This window comes from Camelus bactrianus, chromosome 20, assembly GCF_048773025.1.
Source record: "Camelus bactrianus isolate YW-2024 breed Bactrian camel chromosome 20, ASM4877302v1, whole genome shotgun sequence".
NCBI lineage: Eukaryota > Metazoa > Chordata > Mammalia > Artiodactyla > Camelidae > Camelus > Camelus bactrianus.
Genome location: NC_133558.1, coordinates 18,010,831 through 18,030,352, shown reverse-complemented (window position 1 = coordinate 18,030,352; position 19,522 = coordinate 18,010,831). Strand labels below are relative to the sequence as shown.

At 39.0% G+C, this 19,522-nt stretch overlaps 5 non-coding genes across 5 annotated transcripts; 3 read left to right on the top strand and 2 right to left on the bottom strand.

The window, feature by feature from the left end:
• Window positions 1-868: 868 nt before the first annotated feature.
• TRNAT-CGU (transfer RNA threonine (anticodon CGU)) lies at window positions 869-941 on the bottom strand. The gene has a single exon. It is a non-coding gene; the product is annotated as a tRNA-Thr (tRNA).
• Window positions 942-4,913: 3,972 nt separating this feature from the next.
• On the top strand, window positions 4,914-5,020 carry TRNAL-CAA (transfer RNA leucine (anticodon CAA)). Its single transcript has 2 exons — window positions 4,914-4,951; window positions 4,975-5,020. It is a non-coding gene; the product is annotated as a tRNA-Leu (tRNA).
• An 836-nt stretch (window positions 5,021-5,856) lies between these two features.
• Window positions 5,857-5,964, bottom strand: TRNAL-CAA (transfer RNA leucine (anticodon CAA)). Its single transcript has 2 exons — window positions 5,927-5,964; window positions 5,857-5,902 (listed from the first exon to the last, which is right to left on the bottom strand). It is a non-coding gene; the product is annotated as a tRNA-Leu (tRNA).
• Window positions 5,965-13,335: 7,371 nt separating this feature from the next.
• Window positions 13,336-13,407, top strand: TRNAM-CAU (transfer RNA methionine (anticodon CAU)). Its single transcript has one exon. It is a non-coding gene; the product is annotated as a tRNA-Met (tRNA).
• A 1,095-nt stretch (window positions 13,408-14,502) lies between these two features.
• Window positions 14,503-14,575, top strand: TRNAK-UUU (transfer RNA lysine (anticodon UUU)). Its single transcript has one exon. It is a non-coding gene; the product is annotated as a tRNA-Lys (tRNA).
• The last annotated feature ends 4,947 nt before the right edge of the window (window positions 14,576-19,522 follow it).

Here is a 19,522-nt window from a genome sequence, read left to right as displayed (position 1 = left end):
CAAACTGGAGAAAAGGCAAAAGTCATAAATAAATTTTAAAGACTCATCTAAAGAATGAATAATTAAGAGCACCAATCTAAAAGAAACATTTTGGGAATTGACACAGAGTGCCAGGTTTTCTCTGTACGTGGCCTCAGGTTACTTCATATAAAGCATTGGTTAGGCAAAAATACTGAAGACAAGCACTAGTATACTCCAGTTTGGAGGGATGGAGATTGCAGGAGAAATGGCGGGCAGAAAGGCATCCCAGGAAGAAGTTGCACAATATCCCTCTAGACCAGAAACCCATCTCCCTTAATGCTGTCTACAAGGGAGAAAAATAGCCAGACCTCACTATTTTGCCATTCTCTTTCTAAGATAGAGTTAGGAAAGTCTTGGAGGAAGAATTATCCAGAATGAATGACTTCCAAGAAAAGACCAAAGCTTGGCAGGACACAAAGTATAAAGGAAAATACTGTAGAAATATGGGTCAGTTAATGAAAGATGGCCAGAAAGTCTGAAGCCCCTCCTAGCACTCGGGGGAGATTCCATCATATACAAGATCAAAGGAAGCTTAAGATTCCCTTTTTCTCTCCACCTCACCTGTCACCCCAAGTTGAGGTTGGAGGTAGGAAGAGAGAGGATTGGTGGAGGGTTATGTTCTGAGGCTAATTATCTCTGACAACCTCAAACCAATAATTTCACCTAAATCAGAACAATCTAAAACAGACAAGTTAGAGTGTTCCTGGTATGACACTAAACAATATTTCACAGACTCGTATCAGTCAGAGGAATTCCTTCCTGAAAGAGCTCATTTTTGGTTTTAGGTTTTTGATGTCAAGGAAACACACCCCTCACAATCATCTCAGCAAAATGGAAAACACTTGAAAGGCCCCAGTGAGATTCGAACTCACGACCCCTGGTTTACGAGACCAGTGCTCTAACCCCTGAGCTACGGAGCCTGAGTTGGTGGGTTTTTAACTCCTTGTCCTAAAGCAGATTATATATTGAAATCTTTAAGTTTTTGTTTTGTTTCTATTCATCTCTAGAAGATCTGACGCTCTATCCCAAACCCCATTCCCAATTTTCTGGGCTGTGGTCAAACAAATTCACTCACTCTCTTATACTTTTAACATCCCATTCGACAGGCTTTTGTCAAAGGAAGTACAGGATCTCTAAATCCACCTCTGAGAGTTTTGCCTGAATCCAGGGCTGTCGAGCGTCAGAAGTTGCACGTTGAGCGGAGTGGGTAATTAGCAGCTTGCGCATCTGCCAAGATGCGGAGTTTGAGGAGAGAACTACGCTGCCACCTGATTTTAGTTACAGCCGCGCCCTCTGCTCTGCGGTACCTTTCGCTCTCATTGAAGCTCAGATATTCCAGACTTCAGTTCTTAGAGCCTTGGGAGAAAACAGGCGAGACCTGTCTCAAATTCCCCGATTTCAGATATCAGAAGAGAGACTGAGAGGTGAAGGTAAAGGATGAGGCCAGCAGGAAAGAGGAAATAGATAACAGAAGCTGAAGAGAGGCTCTGTCTACTGTAGCCTAGTCTTTGAAGCTGAAATATCTTTTGGAGCCTCGATCTGGGGCATGAAGAAAGGGTCATGTTTCTCCTTCTCCACTGGGCTTCGCTGAAATCCAAAAAGAAAAGTTTTGTCCCCAAGGAGCAAATGTATCCTAAAACTTCTAATTTCCACCCTGGTAAAGGGGCTGTGAGGGTTACCAGAAAAGCCGTTTAGGGACTCAGCATGGACCAGCAACAGTCATAATGAAAAGAGACCAGGCAAAGAAAACTCAACTGCAAATACCAAGTCTCCTGTCCCAAGTCAGGGGCCCTGTGCATTTGAAACAAAGAAAGGATTGTTTCCTGTATACTTTCAGGATTTGATAGCTGGCTTATAAAGAAACCCCAGTCACGTTACTATAGGCATCTAGGAAAAGCTAGGTGACACATTGCCTGGAACTGTCCTTAGCTAGATCACCAAATCCAATAGGTATGTTTCTGACTTTCCACATTACCATGGCAACGGTGTTGCTAATCTTTCTGCCACTAGATAACAAAGGTCTCCTTTCCTCCAGTTTCTAGTAACATTTTCCCTCACTGTCCTTTAATCATCACTGACTTTGGGACCAGACGGCAAGACCAGCAACAGGAAGACATTGTCTTCAGGACTTTTCAGTAACATTCTCCTCAAAATCTTTCCGGTTTTTACCTGCTGCCCAGTCCCAACAAGATCTAGATCTTAGCTAGGGGTGGGGTGAAGAGTAGAGGGCTCTTCCTTCTGTACTTTGTCTCAGCCGTGGGTGAAGGGACACTTTCTAAGGTGTTTTATCAGCCCCAGGGGTGGTGACTGCTCCTTATATCTGCTATTCCTATATTCTTTAATATTCTCTCTAATTTTTATTAGCCAATTCCTTGTTTCTCCAATCCCTCCTTTAGTTAATAATTCTCTATATTAAACTTCCCCTGTTCATTATAAGATAAGTACTTTCTAATAATTCTCTATATTAAACTTCCCCTGTTCATTATAAGATAAATAGTTCTGGAGATGTAATGTACACCATGACAACTGTAGTTAACAATATGGTATTGTATATTTGGAAGTTGCTAACAGTAGATCATAAAAGTTCTTATCACAAGGAAAAAAATGTAACTACGTGAGGTGATAGATGTTAACCAAATTTATTGTGGTAATTATTTTGCAATATATACATATATGAAATCATGATGTTGTACAACTTTAACTTATACAGCATTATATGTCAAGTATATTTCAATAAAACTGGAAAAATGAATAAATAAACAAACAAATAAACAACTCTCCCTGTCAAATTGTTGGTTTATCTCTCCTGGTTGGACCAAGACTGATCCATACCTAACTATTGATGCATAACAAATCCTACTAAAACTTAATGGCTTAACTTAAAAACTATCATTTACCTGTACTCACAGATTTGTTAGTTCTCACAGAATTTGGGCAGAGCACAATGGGGGACAGCGTGTGTCTGCTCCATGATTTCTAGAAACTCAACTGGAAGACCGGAAGACTAGGGTAGGAAATCACCTGAAGGGTCAGTTACTCCAATGTCTGGCTTTGCTGCTGGCTGTGGGCTGGAGACTTCAGTTCTTCACTACGTGGTCTCTCCCTGTGGCCTAGTTTGGGCTTCCTCACAGTGTGGTGGCTAGGTTCTGGGGACAAATATTTTGAGAGAAAACTGTTGGAAGTTTCTATCACCTTTTGCAACCTAGCATTGGAAGTCATGCAGCATCTCTTCCATCACAGTCACAGGACTATCCAGATTCAAGGGGAGGGAACACAGACAGCCTGCCCCTCCCCATCTCTGGAAGTAAATGTGTCAAAATTGCATTAAAAGAAAAACGCATGACATGAGATATATTAGTATGGCCATCATCAGAAAATTTGCTACAGGCATTTTAATGGCTGAACTCTAACCACTTAGAGGCCTCTATTATCTCAGATTTCATGTATCCAGTGTTCTTGGACTTGCAAAGAAAAATTTGAGAAATTAGAGTAAATTAATATTAATATCAAGCAGATGTCTAGGAAACATACTACCCAGAAGTTCATAAAATATTGACTGTGAAGGGCCCTGCAAGAATCAATCTATTAAGGAAACTGAATTATGATGCATTTTAGTCCCAATTTTAAATTTACATTACATTTTGGTAATACTTATTTTCAAGTATCCCAATTATTCTAAACCTGTATTCAGAGGTTTTCATTTCTGCAAAAATAAATATAAATAGATTTGAATGATCTATAGAAATATAACTATGCTTCAAGGAATAGAAAGCAATAGTATAAAGATTCAACATATGTATATATTAAAGTACTCACTGAAATTTTGCAGACTGTTGTAATTGTACAGTTAGCATAGAGAAAAAATACATTCACAATAAAAAAGAGTAAAATCTACAACAATAACCTAAATTTTAAAAGAGATGTTTCCCACTTATTTTTAGGGTAATAGATGAAGAAATTAAAAATTTAGAAGTGATAGCTCTTAAATTTAAGTGTACTATAGACTTAGATTTTACAGTCTAATTATAGAAACTTGGTGATACTCCTGATTATCAAAATTTTAAATTTCTTCTCTCCTTTAAACTATGAATAATCATTGCAGCAAGGATGTTTCTTTTCTTTTTTGGATATCTCATTTTCAGTCATTCAAACATATTTTTCAGTCATAAAAAGTAAACATTGTGTTTCAGAATAGCTGCAGTCACCCAAGATGGGTAATATTTACTGAAAAGCATCTGAGAGCTCTAGAGAGAGGAAAGATAGGATTATTATTGTAGAGCACAAGCAACTCTACAGGACAGAAGACGGTGATGGGTACTGAACTTTATGGTGAAATGAATGATATAAGTAAGGCTTCAGGCGATAAAAATCACAGTCTGGATGGATTGAGAACAAGGGGAATGACCTTCTCTTGTCCAGAGCAGTGGAGTTGGCCATTTATTCACTGAAAGATTCCAATGATCCTGGGCCAGCATCGAACTGGACCTGCTAGATGAGAGTTTGAGTCACAGAGAACACAGTGACCCTGGGGTCCAGGTCACAGGTGGGGGTCAGGGCATAAGAGGAGATTTGCACGAGGTGAGACCGGGTCTGGTGGGAGGAGGCGGGTGGGGGTAGGGGGTAGAACGCAGGGGACTGAGCTGGGAGTACTGGGGGAGGAGGAGGGACAAGGAGGGAGTGCCACTCAATACCCTGGTACCCCGGTCTCCAGGGCTGAAATAATTATTTAGGTCTGCATTCATGCTTGTGCTCGTCTACCTTTCCCTTTCTCAGTCTCTGTACTCAGAACTCCCGCCGAATCTGATAAATCTCAGAAACTATTTTCTGAGATACAGCAATGTGTAATCCTTCAGAGTCTACAGAGTGATCCATTTGAGCAGTAAATGCCGTGTGTCAGAATGGCCGAGTGGTCTAAGGCGCCAGACTCAAGCGCTTGCTTCCCGCTACTGGGGCTTCTGGTCTCCGAATGGAGGCGTGGGTTCGAATCCCACTTCTGACATATCTGTTTTGTTCCTGCCACGTTTAGTTCAAACATTTCACCTTGGACACCTCATAATTTAACCCTCGATACCCCAAATATTCCCCACCCCGACACCCGAAGATGAGGAACTTCCAGTTAGAGAATCCTGGGAAACTTTCAGAGCCATGTGGAGGCAACTTCCAGCGCTGCCTTAGGAGATACTGTCTTCCCAGGAAAAAAAGTGCCATAAAAACATGTGGTCTTTTCCTTAGCAGGTCAACTGATAGAAACTTGGTGATACTCCTGATTATCAAAATTTTAAATTTCTTCCATACTTGGATCTTGGGTTTTTGCTGTGGGAGAATTCTTTCCTGCACACAAAAAAGAATATGTTATACAGTTGTAACAAAACGTTTCCTTTATCACCTTCCTATATCATCTCTAAACTCTAAGAAGGAAATTGCTCAAGATTATGACACTGCTGAAAACACTTTTAGGTCATCAATAGCAAAGAAATGCTCATGCTGTTAAAATTAAATAAACTGATAGCTCCCTCTGAGATTTCTTTGCAGAATGATGTGATTTAGATGTCTTTTCTTTCATTTTATGAAAGTGAAAAATGCATTCTATGAAGTTCTACATAGGCTAAGATCTTGGTCTTGCTATAGTGTGTGTTCTGGGTGCACCAGGTCCTTGGTGAGCATAGGCCAGGGTGGAGCTACTGGTGGGGGACATAGTTATTGGCAGAAAGGGCAGAACTACTGGTTGACACTCCATTGCCCAGAGGGACCAAGACTGAAAGGCAAGAGTGGGATTTCAAGAAGGCTGAAAGGCGAAGATCTTTGAAGGAGTGTGCCAAGAACAAAATTGAGTCTTGTCAGAAGTGGGATTTGAACCCACGCCTCCACATGGAGACCAGAAGCCCCGAGAGGAGGAAGACAGAAGCTTGAGTCTGGCGCCTTAGACCACTCGGCCATCCTGACATGACTACTATACCTTGTAAGCGATATCAACTGTGTCAATGACTGAAGGCTGTTGCATCCAGGAAGGAGAGGAACAAGCTATTTCTAGAAGTTACAGGAGCAAACCAAGTGTTAGCATTGTCTGCAAAACAGAAAAACAGGAAAGGAGGAGTTTTACAGTGAAGAGGCCCGCTGAATGACAGAATTAATGCTGCTCTGAAGACTGGGAACCCACATCATCTACCTTGAGTCTATTTCTCCCACTCCATCCCTGTTGACCAAAGTTACAACCCCAACTTTAAAGAGTAGGGGACTTAGGATATAGATTTCATTGGCCCAAGTTGCAACTGCAGTCTTTCAGGGGCTTTCCCCATGTTCACAGTGTCTCTGGCCACAGTATCTCACAGCATTTCATCTTAACAAGTTTTACTAGTGGGGACTGGGTCTGTGAGTGAGACTTAAAGATTCCCTGTACAATAGTGTTTTTAGCATCTTAAAAGTTTTTGCAAGGATCCCCCAGCAGTTTTGAATATTATTGCATAAACCCTTCATTTCCTTCCTCAAGGTTCCCCTCTTCCACTACCTCTTTCCTCCTCTCCACTCCCTTCTCCCCTCTCCTCTTCCCTCTTCCCTTTCCTTCCATTGCCCTTTTCTCTCTCCCTTTAACTTATCTTCCCACCTTGCATTCTTTCTGCCTACAGTGAAAAGAGGGATGTGAAGTGAAGAGGCAGGGTGTTGTTTATTACAGGACACATAGTAAGAGAAATATAGAACATGGAGGACTAAACTAAGGCCTTCACCTTGGTTCAAAATCTCTACTGAGTTTTGAAAAAAAATTTTTTTTAAAAATCTTTCCCACTTTGGTTAAGGTGAGAGGTATTCAGCCAATGTTTACTTTCCTTTCTGTCCTATAGTAGTTTTTAGTTAGTCCCCCAAAATAATAATCATCAGAAACTTCTCATTTCCTACAGAGGACAATCCAAATAGATATGCACGAACTGGCAAAAAACTATTGAAAAATCCTATTTTGTGTGCACAGCGATCGGGGTGAGTTTTTCTGTTTTTTTGTTTTTTGTGTTTTGTTTTGTTTTGGTTTGGTTTTGGTCTTCATATAGGAACATAAAATACTCTTTTAAAGGCAATGCAAAACAGTAGAAAAGGTAAGCATCTGGAATCAGATGTGTATGTTTGAATTCAAGCTTCATTACATAAAAGTGTGATGTGTGATGTTTTATATTATTTTGACAATCTGTGAACATTTCCTTTATCTCTAAATTTAGGAGGAAATCCCAATCTCAGGATTCTTTAGGGATTAAAAAGAATTTATGTAGGTAATTTCCTTAGCAAACTGTGACAAGTATCAATTGCTCATTCACCTTCACATTTCTGTATACACTCTCTGGCATTTAGATGGTGTTGCAACAACTGAAATTTCCTGCTTCATTGTTTTTTTGAGCTATGGTGTTCTTCCTTCCAAACACTTACAAAATGTGCTCTGAACCCTCCTTTTCTGCCAATTAATAACCTTTCAAACATAACAGCGCTCCTTTCTCCTTGGTCATGTGCTCTGTCATTCAGCCCTTGACATCCCAGTCAGGACTTTTCTCTTCCTCTTTTGAGCTCTCCAAACATATTGGTATTATCAGTCAGATGAAAGGCTGAAAACTTGACTTTCAGACAAATATAGTATGAATACAGTGTCAAAGATTTCATATATCTCACTGATTAGCAGTAAGCTGATAAAACTGCTTCAAAGGAGAAAATGAAGAAATAACAAAACACAATCAAAAAGGCTGAAATAGATTTGCTAAGAGTTGCAAATTTGGTTAATATCATATAGAGCAATAAAACTTAAGACTGGAATTATTTCTTCTACTGGGTGAAAATTATGTCTCAACTGAACAAATTCCTTTGCATTGATGTAGACATGAATCATTTGCATTATTATCACTTTTCTATGACTTAACTTCTACCACCATAGAGCTCTAGAATAGCCTAGTGGATAGAAAAATGTGCATGCTCCTATAAAATCATATAATTCCTGGATGGTCTGCTAGACAATGCCTAACACTTCACTAAAGCAAGGACCCAGTCATTTATGTTGTCCATTTTTAAATCTTTGACAAGTTTTCCTGACATATATGACACCTTATATATATGGATTAACAATAAGCTAATTAGGAGACTGTTAGTGGAGTTGAATGCATGTTTGATCAGATCACTTAGTTCTGACTCTTATCTTAGTTTACCTATTTGTAAAACTGAGGGGTTGTATATTTAATTTCAGTGCTGTAGTCAGGTGGAACATTTTAAAGTCTTTATGCTTTCCTCCATTTACATGCTTTCTAATGGATTCTTATGTTTCCAAGACAAATAAAAACAAATGTATTATTCTGCTTTTGTTCTGAGTCTTTCATCTACCCCTCCCTACTTAATTACTTAAAATATCAGATTGTGTAGTATAAAGGGAATTCAAAATCAGTAGGCTCTCCAGAAGGTATGTGATTTTTATTTCTCAAGCCCAATACATTGTGCAAGTCAATTTAAATGGTCAAAATCTGGCAGACCAGAGAGATAGTCAAGGTCACTAAAGACTCCACAGTTTGAAGTAACTAACTCCACATTAATCCCTTCAGCGGGCTTCTTGAAGCTTTCATTTGTAAGCTTCACTTACCTGTTAGGATAAAGAGCAGTAAAAATACATTTCCCACAAACTACATGTGTGCACTTGAAAGAAGTTTTAAGAGCCCCTGAACAGAGACGGGGACCCCTTAGAACATAAAAATTTAGTCAGTGATGGGTGTTGTTTTCACAAAGTCACAAAGTCATGGAATTTCCTCATAAGCCAGAAATCAATAGAATAAAGACTCTTCTGCAAGTGAATCCCACTTACTCAAGGTAATTAGAAATTGACTTGAAAAGAGAACACATTCTGAAATAAATATATAACGTGGAGTTAGTATCTCCACATCTTAGTTAAATTCCTTGAAGCATCTTGGAGCAGTAACCTTTTCTGTTTTCTTTTAAGTCCTCTAGGCCAGTGCTTTTCTCACTTTAATGAGCTTACAAATCACCTGAGAATCTGGTTAAAATGCAGATTCTTATTTAAAAGATTTAACATACATAAGAATCACCTGAAGCGACTGTTAAAGTACAGATTCCTGGGCTCCACTCCCAGGAGATAAAGTTGACCCTCCATATCCCCAGGTGCTGCATTCCAAAATTTGAACAACTCAGATAAAAAATATTCAAAAAATTCCACAAATTTCCAAAAAGCTAAATTTGCACTGCACTGGCAACTACTTACATAGCATTTACATCATATTTACAACTATTTACAGTCACCCCTCAGTTTCCTCTGCAGTGTGGGTGGTGAGAGGGATGGGTTCCAGGACACCCAAGGGTACCAAAATCTGAGGATGCTCAAGTCCCTCATATAAAATAGCATAGTATTTGCATATAACCTATGCATTACCTTCCATATACTTCAAATGATCCCTAAATTGCTTATAACACCAAAACATTGTAAATGTTATATAAGTAGTTGCCAACACACGGCAAGTGTCAATTTTACTTTTTGAAACTCCCTGAAAAAAATTTTTTAAAAATATTTTTGAGCTGAGTTTGGTTGAATTTGCTGATGCGAACCCAGGGATAGGAGGTTCGACTATACTATGCAGAAAACTTTCCCTTCTTCTTTCTAGGCTCTTTGGTTAATCTAATAATTAAGTTGACATAAGAACGATTAACAGGAAAAAACTAGTTTTGTACAAACAGGAATCCCAAAGATATGGGACTCAAGGGCAAATTGGCCAATGGAGGCTTATATGCCATCCTGAGTTAAGGAATGGGATAGAAGACTCTGGCTTCAAAAGAGAGGAGAATAATTCACAGGACAAGAAGAAGAGCAGATGTTTGGTAATTAGAATTTGGTCCTACCATACAGATAGGTCTTTCAGATTAAAAACAAAATTATACCTAGAAATAGCTCTTTTTCTGGTACAGGCCTCCTATCTAACTTCTTTTAAGTTAAGGTAGGTAGTTAAAATTTTTCCTGAGTCTGACAGGTCTTAATTGCCTTCAGTACAAAGTAATTCACCTGCCAAAGTGGTGTGTTTGGGGGTGGCATATTTTGTTCCCCTTTAACATCTAACTCTGGGGAAATTAATGTTTTTTTTGCTCTTTAAAGAGACATGTTGTTATCTTTTTCTACTAACAGGAAGAATACCTATTATGTGATATCTTAATTCCAAGATCTATAGTCAAACTACAAAAAATCAATGGGTGATTCTGTAGTCAAGGCAAATTTCTAACCTATTTTTTCTATTTTTTGTTTGGAACTTTTAATCTACTTTTTCATGCTTTTTAAAAAAACTAATCTTTTGTATTTTCCATCTGAATCTCTGTTTCATTGATTTTGGAATATTCACCTATATTTTTTCTACTTTTCCTTTCTTCATTTGTATCTAATTTTTTATTTAGCTCCTCCTTTGAGTGTTAAATGACATGCAATATTTTAAATGAAAAGTTTTTAATTTTAATATGATAAAAGTTGTCAATCTTTGTCATTATAATTGGATTTTTCCCTTTTATTTAAAAGTCCTTAAAGATAGTCTTCATTGGTAGTCTTTAAATGTTTACATTTTGTCTCCGTCCCCAAAATGAAATTCACTTTAAGGTCAGTTCAGTACAATTCAATTCAGATGACCACATTTAAAAAAAATCTGCTGAAGGAGTACTACAGGGGCGTGTATAATCACTGCTAACCAATGGGATTTCAAAATGAAGTTTCAGCATTCTTCCCTTGAATACATCTGGCTCCCTCTTTGCAGATTCAGGACCTGCCTTTTCAAAGGTGAGAGCAAGATAGTAAAGAAGGTAGGGTTACAGGAAAGAGAACCAGGCACTATGGAAATTTGGGGAGCAGGACCAGCGACATAATTTACACGACCCAATGAAAAATGAAAATGAGGGCCCCTTGTTCAAAAAGCAGGAAGAAAGTGCTGTTAAAATTATGAAAATATACCCATATGAGCGTGGGCTAGAGTATCACTCCCACTAAGACTCCCCACCCGACTTACCCTGGCACTGTCAGGCTGCTAGCCTGGGGCGGGGACAACAGACTGTAGCACACCCCAAGAGACACAAGGGTTAGGCTGCTGGTCCCTGACCCCTCTTCCCTAGACCTCCCAGGGGGCTTACTGCCGGAAGCAGGTGTAGGGGTAGGCGCGGTAGGAGAGCAGGGCAGTTCTCAGCCACAGGGTTAATTGGCTGCTGAAAACCCATCTCTGGGAGGCAGGACCTGTGAGGCTCCAACTAAAGCCTTACACTTGCACATGTTCCAGGTCCTACTGAACCTCACAAAACATATGTAAAGGTAAAACTGTTGGGAATTTCAAGAGAAAAATTGCAGAACATTAAACCCCAAGAGCAGGATCCTTCTGAGTGCGGGTGTGGGGGAAGTGAGTTGTGTGACTGTGTAGGTCCCATAAAGCTGGCCCTTTTGAGGAGCATAAATCATATATAGAACCTTGTGGAAGAGATACTGACTTGGTCCCTCTGGTGATGAAAGTTCACCTGCAGCTCCTTTAGCAACTACAAGCTATAGCTGAACTGTGACTGCAACATGGGCCTTTTAAACAAGAACTGTAAGCAGATAAATAGAAATGGAAAGATAATTTTGAACCTAAAGATGAAACAGTAAGGAGCAAGCAATAGAAATGAAGGGGGGGTATAGCTCGTGGTAGAGTATGTGCTTAGAATGCATGAGGTACTGGGTTCAATCCTCAGTACAAAAAGAAATGAAATATTAAATGCCCACAGAGAGGGAGTGGTTCTCAAGGATTCAGGTTGCTTTGCTGGAATAAGAACATTTGCATTGAGTCTTTGAAGAATTTTCTAAAAGGCCACTAAGAACACCAGTGCCTGGACCCCAAATGGGTCGTATTTCCAAACCTTCCTTTCAATGCTTTCTTGGGGGGAGAACTCACTTAGGACTAAAAGTTACTAGTCTACAAGACCATGGCCAATGATTCTTTTTTCTGAAAGTGGTCTTTTTGTTCTGTTAATGTAGCTTCGGAGATTCCTGGATCTTGAATACTGGTGGCTAGGTTTATCTCAAGAAACTCAAGTTCTCTCTAACCTTGGAAAATGATGATTTCTGGTTCTTAAGGAGTTTGGAATATTGATAACCTGTCTTTGTAAAAATCCACTTAAGTAGCACCTTTGATGTCTACTTCTTTTTTTTTTTTTTTAATGTTAGAGCAATCCAAATCATACAAACCAATGTGGCATATAACCATGAAGCTGAAAATAAGAGTCTGGTTTTGAATAAGGAGGCTGCAGGTGGCTGTGGGCTCAGGTGTGAACAAAAATTCCAGCCAGGGAAGATCACCTTGGGCTTTAATAACTGTAAGGCCAAGTGCCTAGAGAGGAAAAGAAAAATGACCTGTGCAAACTGAGAGAAGGCTTCAAATACTTCTGAGTAAGAGGTAGTTGCTTTTTCAAGGATGCTCTAGGAGCATCCTTGGAAGGTGGGAGAAAGAAGAGAGAATTGGTGAGAGCAACAAAAAGAAGTTGAGGGAAAGGGTGTTACCTAAGAAATAAAGAGATGGAAGTTTTAAAATGGCTTTGGAGAATTCCTTGCCTAGAAGAATCAGGCTTCTCTGACAAAAACGGGTCCACAGACATAACTAGAAAGCGATCTGAGCCTCTGTTTTCTGATCCAACGTCCATAGACCAAGTGGTCAACACACACACACACACACACTCTCTCTCTCTCTCTTTTAGTCATGTTAATAGAAATGTCCGCTACAATCTTGTGAAGGAAATCTCCTCGTGGTGGAGGAAACAGAGCACTGAACTCGTGTGAGTTGGTGTGCAGTCTCCACGTCTTCCTCAACACTGCGAATGATGGTTCTCAAAAGTATTTGCTTTTCCTTCTCTTCCGCCACGTCTTCAGTTTCTCCAGGGGCACGACCGTGCAGTGCGCCTACCCTGTCCTCGGCCTTGCCATTGACGCGGAGAAGCCAAGGCTTCCCAACTTCAGAGTCCGTAAGCGCGCGGTGAGGGGAGCAGGCGGGAAAAAAAAGCCTGAGTTCTAAATCCATCCTTAGAAATCACGATGGGAGACCCTAGCGGGTTGAATATTGCGTCCCTAAGAAAGGCTTTCAGAGCTTTCGTTTTCCTAAGTAAGTTTCAAAGGCGCAGACGCCTAAGAGATTTGCTTGTTGGCAGCGATCCTGGTGGAGTAGACTCAGAATGAAAGACGGAGGTGTTAGAAAAGTTGAGAGGGAAAAAGAAGAGAGGGCGGATTGATAGACTTGAACGTACTTTTAAAATGTTTACACATTAATAAGGCAATAAGATGCAAGAAGATCCCAAAAAAGTAGGAGCAGAGTGGCGCAGCGGGAGCGTGCTGGGCCCATAACCCAGAGGTCGATGGATCGAAACCATCCTCTGCTAAAGTCGCTCTTTTCTCCCCACAACGTTGGGCCAACACACGTTGTTCTCTTCATTAATTTCCAAGATTAATTTCCAAGTTTCCCACAAGAACAACAGACAAAGACAAGCAATTTGAAGCACTCATAACAGTGACACTATTGATTTACGTTTCTTGTTTTCTTTTGGATATTGATGAAAATCACCCTATATCAGAAATGTGTCTTGAATGAAGACCTACCGAGACATGCAGCGAATGCTGTTTCATCTGCATGGTCCTTACTGTCTTTAAATAAAATGGAGAGCAAAACAAAATGTGGAGTTGAAAAGTAAAATAGGACAGGGATAAATGTGGACTCCCCAAATTGGCAAATGGGAGGTTGGAGAGACGAAGCAGAGAGAAGAGCGGAAAAGGAGATTGGGGAAAGGATGAAGAAAGGGAGTATGGAGGAATGGTGAGGAAAAGTGGGCGTGCTGAAAAATGAAATGTGCAAAAATTCTGGAGAAGTGGGGTTTCAGGGAGTTAGTTGCCTGGACGGAAGCCCCACTTCGAAGTGGGTGTAATGTTTGTTTCTTGCTCTGGCATTAAAATTCCAGGAAACCTCAACTCTGAAAGAAAACACTGGAGGAAACAACGGGAAATGAACCTCTTCCTTGTGTCATAATTGTCATTCTTTACCCAATTTCTGATTCTCCTGAAGGTCTTCCCACTTACTGAAGTCATTAGTGAAATGGGTACTCGGTAAATTGATGAAGCAGCCTGCTCGCCCTCTCTAAAGCCTCTTCTAACGAGTAGGTGAGGCCTCTAAGGGCTGTCTGGCATCATTAACTGCTGGAATATTCCCTCCCCAGTGGATCCCACCCATACTCTGAACATGATTTCCCGCCCCCCACCCCGCTCCCCGCAATAAATGCTGCATGATAATCATCTGTGCAAGAAGGAAACAATTTGGAGGTTAAATGGAATGCTCAATACAGTCTAGGTCAGTAGCAGCACGGGGACAGGGGCACGAAATTAGTGCCTCTGGAAGACCCTAGTAATCTCCAAAATCATAACTATCACTAGCATTTATGCTGTTCTAGTCATTTTATATACTGGATTATAATCTCTCTTATAGAGCCTGGGTAGCTCAGTCGGTAGAGCATCAGACTTTTAATCTGAGGGTCCAGGGTTCAAGTCCCTGTTCAGGCAATGCATCCTTCTTTCTTACTTAAATCTAGGTAACAGAGCCTATTTAAGAATGCCTCTGAAAGTGGGAGTGTGGGGGGAGCCTTAGTAGCCAACGCAGATACTAAAGTAGTTTATGTTCTAATTTTTCATTAATTTTTCTTTCCCAATAATAACAGAAACATTTCCCCAAGTTTCTAAGAGGAATTGGAAATGAGCATCATATAAAAATAAACTAGTGACGAAATTATTGAGAAGTAAGGCATTTTAAAATTCCTTTGAAACGATTCATTAATCTGGAAGTGGAGGGAAGCAATTTGGGTGGACCCAATTAGAATGTAAGACAGCAATGACTTTGAATAATTTGTCTCTGAAGTACTCAACTATTTGGACCATTTCTTCTTACTTAGAAAATTTGTGCCACTTTGCAAAAGCCCCTGGTTGAAAAACCCATATTCAAACACATTTTAAAATTGTCTTAACTGTCCTTTTTGTGTTTACACTTAAAAAGTCTCTGGCTATGATCATGGGATTCATATTATGGTTAAAGACCCGGATCATGGGCTTCTAGTGCATGGTTTCTGTGGGCAGTGTGTTAAACCACGGTGTTGGGGGACAAGAAGGACCATTGTCTCAGGTGGTAAAAGAATTTACCAAAGACAATGAAAATAGAGAAGGAGTTTATTAGGTTACGCTGTCATAGACAACAACTTGCCACACAGACGAGAGGTACCTGTGTGAGCACTTTTTATTAGGGAGGGTTACATCAGGTACCGCACAAGTTGTAATTAGCTGTAGGTGAGGAAAGAAGTTTAGGGTCCATGAAGGGTGGTGGAATATGCCTCTGATAAGGTGGAGACATGCGCTGAAACGAACTAGCCTGAGCTATTATGCGATTAGGCATTACCTAGGGCTATTAGTTTGTTAGGGCAAACACTCCCAGTAAAGAATGTACTTTATCTGTTGAGGGATCACATGCAGACATCTACAAGCCCAGGAACAGGGTTCATTGGATTTCAAAGGACACCAGTTGGCCCCACACATGGCACTGTGAAACAAAGTTTCTGAGAATTCAATGTTTGTTAAAAATTTTTTTGTTTTTAGTCTTATGATATGTCCTCAAAATACATACTCAAAGAAATGTCACTCTCCTCATTGATTCTTTCCCTTTCCTTCCCTCCATCTTTCTCAACTCATTCCCACCTTCCTTCTATAGGTAAACAGTCTCACCAGTTTCTGGTTTATCCTTCCTCTATCTCTTTTTGAATAAACAATCAAATACATATTTAAATTTTTTTCCTCTTCTTTCTTAGTCTAAAGGTGGTATGCTATAGATATTGTTTGCACTTAAAAAAAAAAAAACAACTTAGCAATATATTTTAGAAGTCACTCCATGTCAGTTCTTAGAGATCTTCTCGGTTCTTTTTTTTTCCCCCCAACAGCTGCAGAAGTGCTCCATTGTGTAGAAGTAACAATCTTTTTAACCATTTTCTTATGTTTAAGCACTTGGGGTGTTTGCAATTACAAGCAATGCTGCAACAAATAAATGAGCATGAATATTTTCATTTTGTTGGAGACAGATTTTCAGGGTAAAATGTTAGAATTGGGATTGTTGGGTGAAATGATGAATGTATATGTAATTCTGTTACATATAGCCAAATTTCCCTCCATAAAGGTTGTATCAATTTGCATTCCCACAAGCAATAAAAACGAATGCCTGTTCCCCATAGCCTTGACATACTTTTTAAATTTTGCAAATCTGATGGCAGAAAAATGGTATCTCGGCTTCACCGGGGAATTCTACCAAACATACAAAGAAGAACTTATACAATCCTTCTCAAACTCTTCCAGACGATTGAAAAGGAGGGAATACTCCCAAACTCATTCTATGAAGCCACCATCACCCTGATGCTAAAACCAGGCAAAGACACTACAAAAAAAGAGAATTATAGGCCAATATCACTGATGAACATAGATGCCAAAATCCTCACCAAAATTTTAGCAAATAGAATCCAACAACACATAAAAAAGATTATACATCATGACCAAGTGGGGTTCATCCCAGGGACACAAGGCTGGTTCAACATACACAAATCAATCAATGTAATACATCATATCAACAAGAGAAAGGACAAAAACCACATGATCATCTCAATCGATGCAGAAAAAGCATTTGATAAAATTCAACATCCATTTATGATAAAAACTCTCGCCAAAGTGGGTATAGAGGGAACATATCTCAACATAATAAAAACTATATATGACAAACCTACAGCCAGCATAGTACTCAACGGTGAAAAACTCAAAAGCTTCCCACTAAAATCTGGGACAAGACAAGGATGCCCACTATCACCACTCCTATTCAACATAGTCCTGGAAATCCTAGCCACAGCAGTCAGGCAAGAGAAGAAAATAAAAGGGATCCAAATTGGAAAAGAAGAGGTAAAAGTGTCATTATATGCTGATGACATGTTACTATATATAGAAAACCCTAAAAGGTCCACACAAAAGCTACTAGAGCTGATTGAAGAATTCAGCAAGGTAGCAGGTTACAAAATTAACGTTCAAAAATCAGTTGCATTTCTTTACACTAACGATAAATCAACAGAAAAAGAAAGTAAAGAAACAATCCCCTTTAAAATAGCACCCAAAGTAATAAAATATCTGGGAATAAATCTAACCAAGGAGGTGAAAGAATTATACACAGAAAACTATAAACCACTGATGAAGGAAATTAAAGAAGACTTTAAAAAATGGAAAGATATTCCATGCTCTTGGATTGGAAGAATCAATATTGTTAAAATGGTCACACTGCCCAAGGCAATCTACAGATTTAATGCAATCCCTATCAAATTACCCAGGACATATTTCACAGAACTAGAACAAATCATAATAAAATTTATATGGAACCATCAAAGACCTAGAATTGCCAAAGCTTTACTGAAGAGAAAGAAAGAGGCTGGAGGAATAACTCTCCCAGACTTCAGACAATACTATAGAGCTACAGTCATCAAGACAGCATGGTATTGGTACCAAAACAGACATATAGACCAATGGAACAGAATAGAGAGCCCAGAAATGAACCCACAAACTTTTGGTCAATTCATCTTCGACAAAGGAGGCAAGAATATACAATGGAATAAAGACAGTCTCTTCAGCAAATGGTGTTGGGAAAACTGGACAGCAGCATGTAAAACAATGAAGCTAGAACACTCCCTTACACCATATACAAAAATCAACTCAAAATGGATTAAAGACTTAAACATAAGACAAGATAAAATAAACCTCCTAGAGGAAAACATAGGCAAAACATTATCTGACATACATTTCAAAAATTTTCTCCTAGAAGAAATAAAAGCAAGAATAAACAAATGGGACCTAATGAAACTTACAAGCTTCTGCACAGCAAAGGAAACCAGAAGTAAAACAAGAAGAAAACCTACGGAATGGGAGAAAATTTTTGCAAGTGAAACTGACAAAGGCTTGATCTCCAGAATATATAAGCAGCTCATACAACTCAATAAGAAAAAAATAAACAACCCAATCCAAAAATGGGCAGAAGACCTAAACAAGCAATTCTCCAAGGAAGACATACAAATGATCAAAAAGCACATGAAAAAATGCTCAATATCACTAATTATCAGAGAAATGCAAATCAAAACTACAATGAGGTATCACCTCACACCAGTCAGAATGGCCGTCATTCAAAAATCCACAAATGACAAATGCTGGAGAGGCTGTGGAGAAAGGGGAACCCTCCTACACTGCTGGTGGGAATGCAGTTTGGTGCAGCCACTATGGAAAACAATGTGGAGATTCCTCAAAAGACTAGGAATAGACTTACCATATGACCCAGGAATCCCACTCCTGGGCTTGTATCCAGAAGGAAATCTACTTCAGGATGACACCTGCACCCCAATGTTCATAGCAGCACTATTTACAATAGCCAAAACATGGAAACAGCCTAAATGTCCATCAACAGGTGACTGGATAAAGAAGAGGTGGTATATTTATACAATGGAATACTACTCAGCCATAAAAACTGACAACATAATGCCATTTGCAGCAACATGGATGCTCCTGGAGAATGTCATTCTAAGTGAAGTAAGCCAGAAAGAAAAAGAAAAATACCATATGAGATCACTCTTATGTGGAATCTAAAAAACAAAAACAAAAAAACAAACAAACAAAAACAAAGCATAAATACAGGACAGAAATAGACTCACAGACAGAGAATACAGACTTGTGGTTGCCAGGGGGGTGGAGGGTGGGAAGGGATAGACTGGGATTTCAAAACTGTAGAATAGATAAACAAGATTACACTGTATAGCACAGGGAAATATACACAAAATGTTATGATAACTCACAGAGAAAAAAATGTGCCAATGAGTGTGTATATGTCCATGAATGACTGAAAAATTGTGCTGAACACTGGAATTTGACACAACATTGTAAAATGATTATAAATCAATAAAAAATGTTAAGAAAAAAAGAAAAATGGTATCTCAGTTTTGTTTCCATTTGCATTTCTTTATCTGTTAGAAAGTTTGGACGTACATATAAGGGCCATTTTAAATATCTTTTAAACATTATCTATTACTGCTTTTTGCCTATTTTACGATAAAGTTGTGGCCTTTTCTTTCTATTGTTAATGATTCATTAATAGCTAAATAGTTTTATTCTTCTATTTTAGAGATAGTAACCCTTTATCTGTGATATAAATTGCAGATACTCCCTCCTCTTACATTCGTCCAAATCCATTTATGAGTTGTCCTTAGAGTTTGTTTACTTTTTTTGTAATGTAAACATCTCTAGGTACTTAAATATATCAAAATTTTAAATAGTATTTGAATTTTAAGTCAAAATTAAAAAATTCTTCCTACATCCAGGTTACAAGGGAATTCACATGTGATTCTTGCTAATGCTTGCTAGTCTTCAATGTTTACATTCAGATTATTGATCCATTTGGAG